Below are 13,449 nucleotides of genomic sequence, written 5' to 3' on the forward strand. Positions count from 1 at the left end.
TATCGGATGGGAGAAGAGTTAGAGATACCATTGTCGCAAATAACTTTACTTAGGAAATTAACAGATTTTTTTTCTCATTATATTTGTGCTTGTATATCTCGGAGTCATACACTGATAGTTTGGTTCCTTGTTTGTTTATGTGGGTTTAACAGCGTTGGAACAACCATTCAAAAAGTGAACATAATATATTATTTCAATGCCTATATAATATTTTTGAATCAATGTTTAGGTAATAACCTCATTTGTACTCACTCATTTTTGGATTTTTTAAAAATGAGAATATCAGTCTGTACTGTGATTCTTTCGTAGAACTTTTCGTGTTTGTCTGCCAAGCTGTTCTGTTTGGCATAGTACACCATCTGCATCTCGCTCAGTGACCTGTATATGTTTAAATATTTTTGTTTTTTTGGGGTTACTCTATTAACTTCTTACAAAAATTATAAGCATTGTTCTGAATGATTTTGATTATTGATAGCCATCAGCTAATTTATTATGGTTATTGTTAAACAATGATCTGATTCTATTGGTTCAGTATGTCCGTTTCACCATTATATAGTTTAAATTTGAATTTTTAGCTTATATAAATGAAACAAGGTCCACGAATAGTTATATACATACATTTATACATACTTAGTCTGGGGCTCTTTCTTGTTAATGTTGCAACTTGGGTGTTCATCTGTATCTGCTTATGCACATCTTGCCTGATCTCTGATGAACATACATTATAGAACACTGTTATAGATCTATTATGTTACGATCATATTAGTTGTTTCATTGAGTCAACTTTGTTAAAGCAAGAGATATTTTGAAGTTTTGTATTTGTTTTATACATGCTGTACAGTTGAGATATAATATTGGAAACTGATTCTTACACTGTTAAAATCGTCAATAATCGAAGTTTAGTCTAAACATAATAAAAGCTTGGGCAAAATACCACTTTAGCCCCCGCCAGAGGGGTGGATATGCACACGGAATGAGCCCATTGTGTTCATTCAGTATGTATTCACACCTCTGGCGGGGGGCTTAAGTGTTATATTGCCATATCTTGACAAATGAATGAACAGTCAAACCAATATAATTTTCTGATTGTTACCACAATAACAGCTCGATCAGATAATGGCTTCAGACTGTATGACAGACTTGGTTAACAACGGTTATTTCAAACATAACTTTTTAACCATTTGTTTCGTAGATTAAATAATTGTACCCCACTCTTGATTTTCCCAACGATGGCAGCTTCCAAGTCCATATTAAACCATCTTGCTATTTGACTATAAATGTCGTGTCCAAAACATATTTGATACGTATTATACATTATTCTATGTCTGATGTAGCTTATTTTCAGTAATAATTCATAATTGTATAGCTTTTTAGCAAAGTACTACAGAAATACTTACCTGCGGTCACGCTGGCCAAACTTTATATTGCCACTGTAATGAAGTTATAGGATCAAAGCTTATTGATGATTGTTGTTGTAAACTAGTTACCTTGTGAATTGAAATGTGTCTGAGTTGGTGTCTGTAGTTATAAGGTTTTATGTCCGCTTCGAGGTTATATGTACAGTCTGTCCTCTATCCGGCTCATGTAAAACGAGTACTGAAAAGAGACCAATGCAAGACTATCATTTCAATAAAAATATTCTTGATAATACTAACCTGGAACGAACAAAAAATGCTACTAATCTACATCATCAAATGTGTTAAGTATATTCACTCCAAAAAATATACTTTTTACAAAAATACTTGATGAATTGATCTCTGAAAGCGTAAAACACAGTACACAATCTGTAGGAAATAAAATACATTTTCAAGTTGTTTAAATTCATGCCCACTTCCAAATCATATTCATCCTTTATGTCTTGGTCACAAACTGTAAAGTTATAGGGTAAAATGTTATCCTGTCTTTATTAAGTTTATATGTACTTTATATTTCCCTTTAGCATGAACAATTGTTCTGAAAACAATTGAACATTCACTTAAATGACAATATCATGAAGGGATTTTTTTCATGCAAAAAAAAACAGCAATCCAAAACAAATATAAATAAAATTGTCTGGAGGAAAAGCGACATTTCAAATACTCACAAGCCATTACAAAAGGCAGCTACACCGAAAGAGGTTAGCAATAAAATTCCTATTGAAAATAAAATTTTGATGATCCAGATTGCCAATTTCGTATACGAATTACCATTTTCAGTGCGTTTTGCATAATATATGTATCGCTACATGTATCAGAACATGCCAATGCGACGTTGTTTTAGACTTATTCGGCGGAGAAAACGGTATTCCTTGACATGTGCGTGCTCAACAACAGCAATCGTCAAAACCAATCGAAACTCAACTTTTCCTTGAAAATAACGCCATTAGCGATCGATGTATCCATTTGTTTGCCAGTTTCAATGCGTCCGCATGAACAACTGGAACTTTAACAGTGCTAATTAGTGTGAAAACAGTTATATTATTGTTAGTCCGTGTACAACAGCAATTGGCGGTTCAGGAAATCGCAAAATATTCCATGAGTAATCTCCACACTCAGACCAACCAGAGGTGAACGGTTGATACTCGATGAAACCGCGTCCGGCTGGCCCTATGATAGGCGTCATCCGATTAAAAACAAGTAAATAATAAGGAAGATGTACCTGTTTAAACACTCAAATTTTCCATCTTATCGAGGTATCGGCGGCCATGTTTTTCCATTCTGACCACGTGATTCCCCGCATTGACCCTATATCCCAAATAATTATCTGGGGCACTGGGAGTTATCAAATACATCAGGTCCCAATTCAATGTGTCTTCGCCCCCGTTCAGGTTTGTCAAGTTGCATAAATTGTCGTTGTCAAATGTGCAGTTCCAGACTGAGAGACACATTGTATGATGTTAAATTTATTTTTATTAAAAAAAAATCATTTTATTGTATATTTAATATAATTATCATATATAATTATCATATTAGAATAGCAAATAGTTACCAAGAACAAAAGAAATAAGTACATGTTTTTACACCTGTCTTTACCTGCAGCAAGAAAATACTTCGTAAATTCTTATTAACAAAAACGAAACAAAACATATATTTCGGTTGAGGCTAAAGACCTATAAATATAAGAGAATTCGTTTCAGCAAAACACATATCCCCAGTTCCAAGAATATAATTCAGGGTAAAAAGAACAGTAAGCAAAACTGATCGCAAGTCACTTATTCAGCACCTAGGAATTATATACATCTATTAATACCAGTTAATTAGTCACTTATTAATCAGAAAAATATACCTAGGAACTTACCAAAAAATGAGAAATCGATTACTACCAGTTAGTACTTTTGTGGGAAACTATCTTACGGAAAGTCCGAAGATAGCCGATCTTTCACGATCAAAATTTACACCCAGTTCCTATGATTAATATTTAAGCTGCGCACAGAGCCGTATTTTTCTGTCTCGCTTTATAGGTATGATTCTTATAATTATTTTCATTTTGGGTATTCATTTATTGTTTGTATTATTTTACTAAATGCGGCAATTTATAGTTATAGGGTCAGCGAGTTGGAACGGTCAACTAAAATGACCAAAAAAAATAGAGTTGTACTGAATTAAACGATCATTTGAAAAGTATAACGTTGATATAAACTGAAACATATGTGTATTATATCAACTTAAACGGCCATTTCCGAAATTCAACCAGAGTTCGACTCTAATTTTCGACCTCACGTTCCGTAGGTGAACGTTCTTACCAAAAAGCCTTATGTTGAAATCCAGAATATGCATAATAATAAATGGTGTAATAAATGAATATTTGTTAAACATTCCAGTTCATCGCGACATGAAATATCTCAACAGAAGACGAGAACATTCTACCGCAACTTGAATTTTTGTAATTATTTATATATATTTTTTAATGTTCTACATTCCAGTCGGGAAGGGTTTTGTTTGCATTCATGTTGAATTTAAATTACAATTTGCAAAATTGGCTTTAAAAACCACTCTCGGGCGTGCACTTGTGTAAAAATAGTTTTTCCTAAGTAGTTAAAAATGAAAACAAAACTTAAAATGCTTTCCTTCAGTCATAAAAATGATGCGATTCAAAAAAGGAGAATATCTAAAATCTATAATCCCCTGGGTTCAAACAACTTAGTTAAGCACTTTGTGTCACAGGTTGTCGTGACTCCCGAAAACAAACATTTCAGCGAAAAGAGCTTCATTTTTATAATACAGCAATACATTTGCTAAGCGAGGCGAAGTGCTGACAGCCACATTCCAATAGCACAAACTTACGTAAACAAACCACTTGAACGAAACTAAGTACCATTGACGAAACTATTTTGATCATATGCAAGGCTTATTATGGCGCGTTAAGTGTCAAATATTGCGACCATCTTCTTCCTTATTTCACATCCGCTATCATCTTGTTTATACGTTGTTTTTGACATTGGATATTCCAGTTTTATTAAATAATATATTATTGTGGAGCAAGATAGTTAAACGGGTTGGTCAAAATAGTTGGTGGTTTAAAATTTTTGTATATTATAATTCTGATAGTAATGGACACCGAGACGGTGTCGATAAACATGTAAGACAATAATATAAATCACTATATGAAACAAATTGTTTTGATGAACGATAACCAGCCATTAAGGGTTTGCTCTGAATTTGATATGCCTGTTTTACAAGAATATCAAGGAAAGAGAACTCCGAATGGTACCATCAGAGGAGAAAGATATATAGTAGGCACGCAGGTCTGAATGTGTTACATGGGATTTCTGATTGATGTCTACATACATACATGTAACAAGTGTTGAGATTAGATCTGCTCTAAGTCTGGCTAGGCTAGCCGCCCAGTCGCTGAAAGGCTCAAATTAACATGTTCAATGCAGTGGCACATGACGTAATACTGTGTTGATGTATTTGTGTCTAGTGTGTAATTTTTTGTTTCCAATTATGTACAGTTCTTTTTAAGCGATCATTACTGGGCTAAGTTTGAGGTTTCGCTCTTTTTTTTCATCTGGTTTACACCCTCAATGATTAGCTATTGGCCATACATAAAAGACTATCAGATGGGAGCACGAATTATCCTATCGAGCCTATTCTGTCATGATTTAACTATTGTTAAATTCTGAGTCCGCTATCATGTCCTTTACCTCAAAGATTAAGATATCCCGGCTAATGGCGAATTTCGAATAGAAGTTAGAGAGTATTTAAAATAAACCTTAGGCTTTAGCCTATGAGTAAACATATGACACCACATTATATTAACAAGAAGTCAATGTCGTAAAAGCACATTAATAATAGTTTAAGCAACACTAAGTTGTACGTGTTAATATAATTTAAATTTGTTCTGCCTAAAATAGCTGTACGAGGTGGAAGGATTGTGGGGTTGAAATGCTGTATATTGCATTTTTCTGAAACCGTGCTACTCGGTTCAAAACTTACCACACCCGATAACATATGTGAGCAATTTATGATTATGATGTTGATTATTATTATGATGATGATGAGTAGGAAGATAATGATGATGATGATTATGATGAATAGTATTATAATTATGAGGATGACGATGATTACGTCGATGACGACACTGATGATGATGCTGCTGCTGATGACGATTATGACGAAAATAACTATAATCATTATGAAGCCGATAATAATGATAAGGATTATAATGATGATGATGATGATGATGTGATGAAGAAGAAGAAGAAAAAGAAGAAGAAGAAGATGATGATTATGTTGACGATGATGATGATAATGATGATGATGATGATGATTATGATGATGATGATGATGATGATGATGATGTTGATGATGATGATGATGATGATGATGATGATGATGATGATGATGATGATGATGATGATGATGATGATGATGATGATGATGATGATGATGTGATGATGATGATGATGATGATGATTATGATTAACCAATATATAAATGAATCACCTCAACACGATCCTTTTATTTAGAGTTTGAATTATTTCTATGAATTCACGTATAACAGAGTGCACGTGCAATTTTAGTAACTTTAAGGAGACGATAAGTGCTGACAGCCGAACGCTACTATCGCAAACTTATGTAAACAAAACACTTGACGGAAATGAAGTACCATGGATTAAACTATTTGCGCGGGAATCGTACGAGAATGCAATAAGTAATTTGTGAGTTGATAATGTTTTCATTTTATTTTCATTAATTATAATAACATATATGATATATTAACCTTTACGTTTACCATATACAATCATATCATTGCATATCTGATTCATCAATATTTCTGTAAGGAAGTGTAAGATTTTCTGTGAAACGTTATACACTATTTTTCGCGATAATTGTATATGAATAGAACACTTTATTAATTAAAATGTCTTGATGGTGTCAAAGAGTTACGTCAATTGTTTTTAAGAAGTCCGGATTTACGTGGAAACATGGTCGCTATGTAAACACTTACATTTACTTCGCATTTAGAATTTCTTGCTGCCAGTTTGTCGAACAATAGATGCTTTTAAAGGTGTTTAACGGGAATTGTTGAGCAAGTGGAGGACATTTCACATGTTGTGCAGATGTTCGAGTGGAGCACGCTACTTAATTACAAATTGTGCCAGCCTAGCTAAAAATGTAATTCGTTTAAAAAGTCGAGAAGATTTGTAAACAACTGGGCATTCTTGTAAAACCATCAAATAGACCTCTACGTGCTGCGTATTTTGCAGTATGATGAATATATGAAAAATCCCAAAATTCCAAGACCAGCATCAGTAAAGTAAAACTCAAAACAAATTGCTTTTGACTGATTTATTTCCTCTTTGAAACGTAATTGTAAGTTAACGGTCTTACTATTCAATATTTATAGGAGGTATTCGATGGAACGTTCTACATAGTTTTGTCACAAGGATAATCCCCTTCCCTTCACAACCAACTACGCCCCGGATAGGGAAAACCAACAACATACAACAACGTATTTTTTTGGTAAGTCGTTGGTATTAACCGACTGACTGATACCGTGTATAACTTTTCCATAGTCATCAAACATACATAAAAGCAGGAATACAACCAAAAGCTTTGTCACCGTTATAGCATCATACAACGTAGTCTACTAGAACGCCAGGAATTCTGTATGCCGACACGAGTCCCTCCTCGTTGGCAACTATAAAGGCAGCCGCGCCTATCAACGAAGACTGCTACATCACCAGGCATAATGTATGCCTACACGAGTCCCTCCTCTTAAGCAACTATAAAGGCAGGCACGCCTATCGTCTCTTCCGGAGACCGTATCCCATAGTGGGATAAATAATATGATACTGATATACATGCATATATTGAATACATTAAATGCATACTCAATGTGAGTAAACGCATGACCTGTTGTAAGAAACGCAATCTTAAATCTCAAATATTAGCTCGGCCCAGGGTAAGAAGCATGTAGATTTAACATTTAAACAACAACACTTGTAATGTTACTCTGACTATTATTTAAATCAAATTAAAATTAACTAGTGTATCGATCAGTCAGTCCCAAAGCTGAATGACTGAACAGATTTACTCGGCCACGAGAACAACGCTCTCTTACAAAGCCACCTATCGGATCTACATTGACAAGGGAAAATAGTTTTCGTATAATTCGCACGTGCTCAAATGACGAAAACAATATTTCTCGTATAAGGACATGGGTCGTTTCATATCAAAGACCTTACGAATTTTGCACTGAATTTTTTACCCTTAATAAAACGACATTTAGGATATAGCGAATACTAGGTTAGCGTTGAATACAGAGAAGTTTATGTTGCGAGGCTTAGAACGCCGGGAGCGCGAGCCTTGGCGAGCGCTTTCGGTGTTCGAGCCTATCAACATAGACTTCTCTGTATTCAACGCTAATCCTAGCATTTTATTTATTCCATTTGATTTTTTTTCAACGTGGCATTTAACATAAATAGAGCTAATAACCTTAACACAAATTTTAATTCATTCTTAAAAGCGTTTAAAATCTAACGAATGTAACCATGCGTAGTAATATAGAATGTATTTGTTCTGGTACGCAAAATAGTCTTAAAAAATTTCAAACAAAAACTGTAAAACGAGAAAAAATATCACCATATGCCTCGATTCAATTTCACGCAGCATGCGAATTGTAACACATTAAGACCGCGAAAAGAAGATTTTACTTTAATATAATTCATTTTATTTAATAAAGAAAAATGATCAAAATCCAATATGGCGGCGATTGCTCCTGACAAAATAATGTCGATGTCTACATTATGAACATGTAGATTTACACACAAATTCGTTCTAAACATAAATACTAATAAAAAATACTATACTCGCCTTATTTGTTCATAGACGCTGCAGATTATGATGGTGTCTAGTTCTAGCCTTCACATCCTGTAGTTTGTGACCCAACACAAGATAATCTGTCATAATTCTATTATACTTTGAAACACTTGTTGCAAACGGGTTATTCTTACTGAAAAGACTTTCTTTAATATAATAACAAAGACAAAGTTAATTCATCAAAGAAAATACCCTAACGTTTACTTAATCCAAAAGCAAAACAATTCGAATAGACTACTGAACCAAAATACACACACATCTATATATTTTGGTATCCACTATAGACAAAGGCGGGTTCATATGATCTCGTAATTCTCTTTTCAAAATGTTTTCTTAATGCAGAGTGCATCCCGAGACAAACACAATGATATGGTCTCAACTGTCTTTATTTTTAGCGATTTGCAAATTTAAGCTCTTCCCTCTTATAATCTCTATCAAGCCTAACTACAGAAGGAAAACTTCATGTACTATATATGAAGGCGTTTTTCTTATTCAAGCGCAATTATTTTTAGACGTATTTTAAATTCAATGTGCATGATATCAAAGGCACAGTAGATTAATACTCAAATTTTGAATACATTTTCTTAATCTTCATGGAGATGTCTTGGTACCTTTAGCCAAAGACCTATCAATAAACAAAGGTAGGAATCATCCATACAAAACAATAGAAAGTATCGGGAATTCACGCCGCGGAACCGAGATCTATATCACGTGACGTAGTGATATAGAATGTATTTGTTCTGGTACGCAAAATAGTCTTTAAAAAATTCAAACAAAAACTGTAAAACGAGAAAAAATATCACCATATGCCTCGATTCAATTTCACGCAGCATGCGAATTGTAACACATTACGACCGCGAAAAGAAGATTTTACTTAAATATAATTCATTTCATTTTATAAAGAAAAATGATCAAAATCCAATATGGCGGCGATTGCTCCTGACAAAATGATGTTGATGTCTACATTATGTACATGTAGATTTACACACAAATTCGTTCTAAACATAAATAATAAAATAAAAAAAACTATACTCGCCTTATTTGTTCATGGACGCTGCAGGTTTTGATGGTGTCTAGGTCTAGCCTTCACATCCTGTAGTTTGTGACCCAACACAAGATAATCTGTCATAATTCTATTATACTTTGAAACACTTGTTGCAAACGGGTTATTCTTACTGAATAGACTTTCTTTGATAAAATAACAAAGACAAAGTTTATTCATCAAAGAAAATACCCTAACGTTTACTTGATCCAAAAGCAAAACAATTCGAATGGACTACTGAACCAAAATACACACCCATCTATATGTTCTACACACACAATTTCACATCCAAATAGGCACGCAGGTTCTAAACATCAATAATACGCATATGCTAGATCTACATATAGATCTCAATCCTTCGTCTCTCCGGTTCCATCCGAGGTAATTAGTCCATAGAATATGCATTTTTTCATAATTACATCCAGGATAAATTTACACGAAAACATGCGCGTCTTCAATGTTTTATTCCCAGACATCGCATACTAGTTTTGTGTACACCAAAAGATGATATCACATATTTTTGGAAAATGACGCAATAAGTATGTCATTTTATGACGCCATCAATCAGCTGATTCATTATACGGATGGCGAACAATTATGTTCCTTGACAAGATCTAAAGGTTGAAGGTCGTAAAATTCTAAAGCTTATGTTTTCTCGACTCTAGAGATTTCTTATGAAAAATCATTCAGTGGTAAAATAAAAAGTAGTCCGTGCACGCGACAGGTATATTCAACAATGTGGGATACAGGCCTAGTTTATTCCATGAGGTTTTATCCCGTCAATGTCGGTATAAAAATGGGATAACATTTAGTGAAGGGCGTATTTAATAAGGATAAGGTAAAATATAATTAGGGAAATCACGTAATTGCATTTGTTGATGCTTAACAATTATTTACTTCTTCGCTAAGCAAGTATATACTTCTTCGCTATAAAGTTCTTCCAAAATGACATCGTTACTTAAATTTGTCGAACGATATTATACCATGATAGACTTATGTTTAGTCGCATATACTGTTGTTTTGCAGACCTGTGCAAAAGTTATATTGATCGAGGACGCAAGGAATATATCCCCTTTTCACAGGGCAGTGCAATGCAACACAGGTCTACAATATTTATGTTATATACCCGGCACACTCATCTTTTACATATTTTATTGAAAAGTAACTTGCTTAAAACGCCAACAGCGTTTATGTATATATCAGACGTAATTTTCATTTCATTTCATACACCGGTGAATGCATATGCTATACATTTACAACCAAAAGACGAAAATTACCTATAATTTTAACATTCTTAAGGCCCAACAGGCTGCTATGAACTGGTATACGGAATATAACAGAAGCCGAAGGCTGAGGTGCATATAAGTATTGAGCTGATCGTTCGTTTACTATTATGCTTTGAGGCCCGAAATGATGTTTTCTATTTCTAATTTAATAACAGCAAACACCTTGACAAAAAAATGGCATAAATCCCAGAGTAATATCTAATCCAGAACATATGCACACATTGAAAAATAGCTTTAATATTTTTTTATTAAATAAAAAATAGCATAAATAGTGTATTTCTTTTTTAAATAATCGCCAGTGGATCGAACTACAATAGAACGTTACCGCACAAACAAATCTATTGTAAAACGGGCGTTGACATCAATCAGTCGATATACTCTTGATTCCTCTATCGTATTTAAGGGAACAAACTCTTCATAGTGATGCAGAATGTATGTGAGGTTTAATATTTATGAGGACGGGTTCCAACGTATTATCAAATAGGAGAAAGTCGGTTCGACAGCAAATTAGAAATAAACTGAATACCAACTTCAACGTTGGGGTGATATCGCTTGCATACAAACACAACATATTGTTTCATTTGATTCCGTTTGCGGTGAAAAAAACCGTGCTTTCCACTTTAAAGCACTCGACTGCGAGTACTAATATTTACTACATAATCTTCATTTTGATTCAATGTAAAGGCTGGATCGATCATATCCCGAGAAAATGTTATGGTGTTGTCTTAACAGTTTTTCATTCTAGCGACTGGTCCATATCTGATAATCTTTAACATTCCTTACTGTATTTTGGTATCCACTAAAGACAAAGGCGGGTTCATATGATCTCGTAATTCTCTTTTCAAAATGTTGTCTTAATGCAGAGTGCATCCCGAGACAAACACAATGATATGGTCTCAACAGTCTTTATTTTTAGCGATTTGCAAATTTAAGCTCTTCCCTCTTATAATCTCTATCAACCCTAACTACTGAAGGAAAACTTCATGTACTATATATGAAGGCGTTTTTCTTATTTAAGCGCAATTATTTTTTAGACGTATTTTAAATTCAATGTGCATGATATGAAAGGCACAGTTTGATTAATACTAAAATTTTGAATACATTTTCTTAATCTTCATGAAGATGTTTTTTGTACCTTTAGCCAAAGACCTATCGATATACAAAGATAGGAATCATCCATACAAAGTAATAGAAAGTATCGGGAATTCACGCCGCGGAACCGAGATCTATATCAAGTGACATCAATCGAGCAGACGACATTTTGAAGCCGTGTCGTGTAAAATAATTGCCATCTTCGTGATCGTTTTCACACCTGTCTTTATTGACTTTAAGGTAAGTATTATCGAATGTCAATTAACCACCCATCGCTTGTATTGTATCAATAAGTGGAAACGGCAATGATTTATGCAATTACGATGTAACTGCGCAGATAATTTGGTTATTATATCGCTATATTGAAATACAACGTAGAGACTAGAGGGTGGGGGAAGGTTTCGCAAATCAACTTCTTTCGACTAGTTTCAATAATCATTAACGAAGTAAGCTTAAAACAACTGACAATTATAGGATGTCTTGTATTTATTTAACTTAATGACTTTACCATAAAAAATAAGTTGTAATAAATCTATATAATGTTCGTTTTTGTTAAAGAGCATTTTATTAAAAAAAAACACATACACATCTGTTCAGTGAAAATAAAAATTAAACAAATCGCTATATTCGGTTATTTTTGTATTACAGCCAGAAATTTCAATCATAGATTCATATTGAGAATGATCCATTTTATGCTGTTCTACATATACCTTAAATTTAAGTTAACTGTTCTGAAAGTTTTTTTTGCGGTTGCAATTTTGCATGCGAATACTTTAAAAATAGCTCAGGCGCCTTTTTCTATAACTTTGCCATTTGTGGATAAATTTGGTTAATTTTGGACTTATTTTGTTTCATTTTCATATTGCTACAGTGGTAGGGTAAACTGATAGCACTATATTTTGTACACACTTGAATATCTCATCTTGTAAGACATATACTAAAATGTTCCGGACATTTACACATTGATAAGGGAAGACTTTAATAAGCTTGGACGCCTTTTTCTATAACTTTGCTATTTGTGGATAGATTTGGTTAATTTTGGACTCATTTTGTTTCATTTTTATATTGCTACAGTGGTAGACTAAACTCATAGCACTTTATTTAGTACACACTTGAATATCTCTTAATGTAATACATACACTTAAATGTTTCGGACATTTATACATTGATAAGGGAAGACTTTTTAAAAAGCTCGGACGCTTTTTCTATAAATTTGCTATTTGTGGATAAATTTGATTAATTTTGGATTTATTTTATTTCATTTTCATATTGCTACAGTAGTAGACTAAATACATAGCACTATGTTTAGTACACACTTGAATATCTCTTAATGTAAGACATATACTTAAATGTGTGGAGATTAACACATTGAGAATCGAAGACTTAAAAAATAGCTTGGACGCCTTTTTCTATAACTTTGCTATTTGTTTATATATTTGGTCAACTTGGGATCATTTTGTTTCATTTTCATATTGCTACAGTGGTAGACTAAATTCATAGCACTATATTTAGTACACACATACATATCTCTTCTTGTAAGACATATACTTAAATATTCGGACATTTACACATTGAGAAACGAAGACTTTAAAAAATAACTCAGGTGCCTTTTTCTATAACTTTGCTATTTGTGGATAGATTTGGTTAATTTTGGACTTATTTTGTTTCATTTTCATATTGCTACAGTGGTAGACTAAATTCATAGCACTATATTTGGTGCACA

This window comes from Dreissena polymorpha, chromosome 3, assembly GCF_020536995.1.
Source record: "Dreissena polymorpha isolate Duluth1 chromosome 3, UMN_Dpol_1.0, whole genome shotgun sequence".
Taxonomy (NCBI): Eukaryota; Metazoa; Mollusca; class Bivalvia; order Myida; family Dreissenidae; genus Dreissena; species Dreissena polymorpha.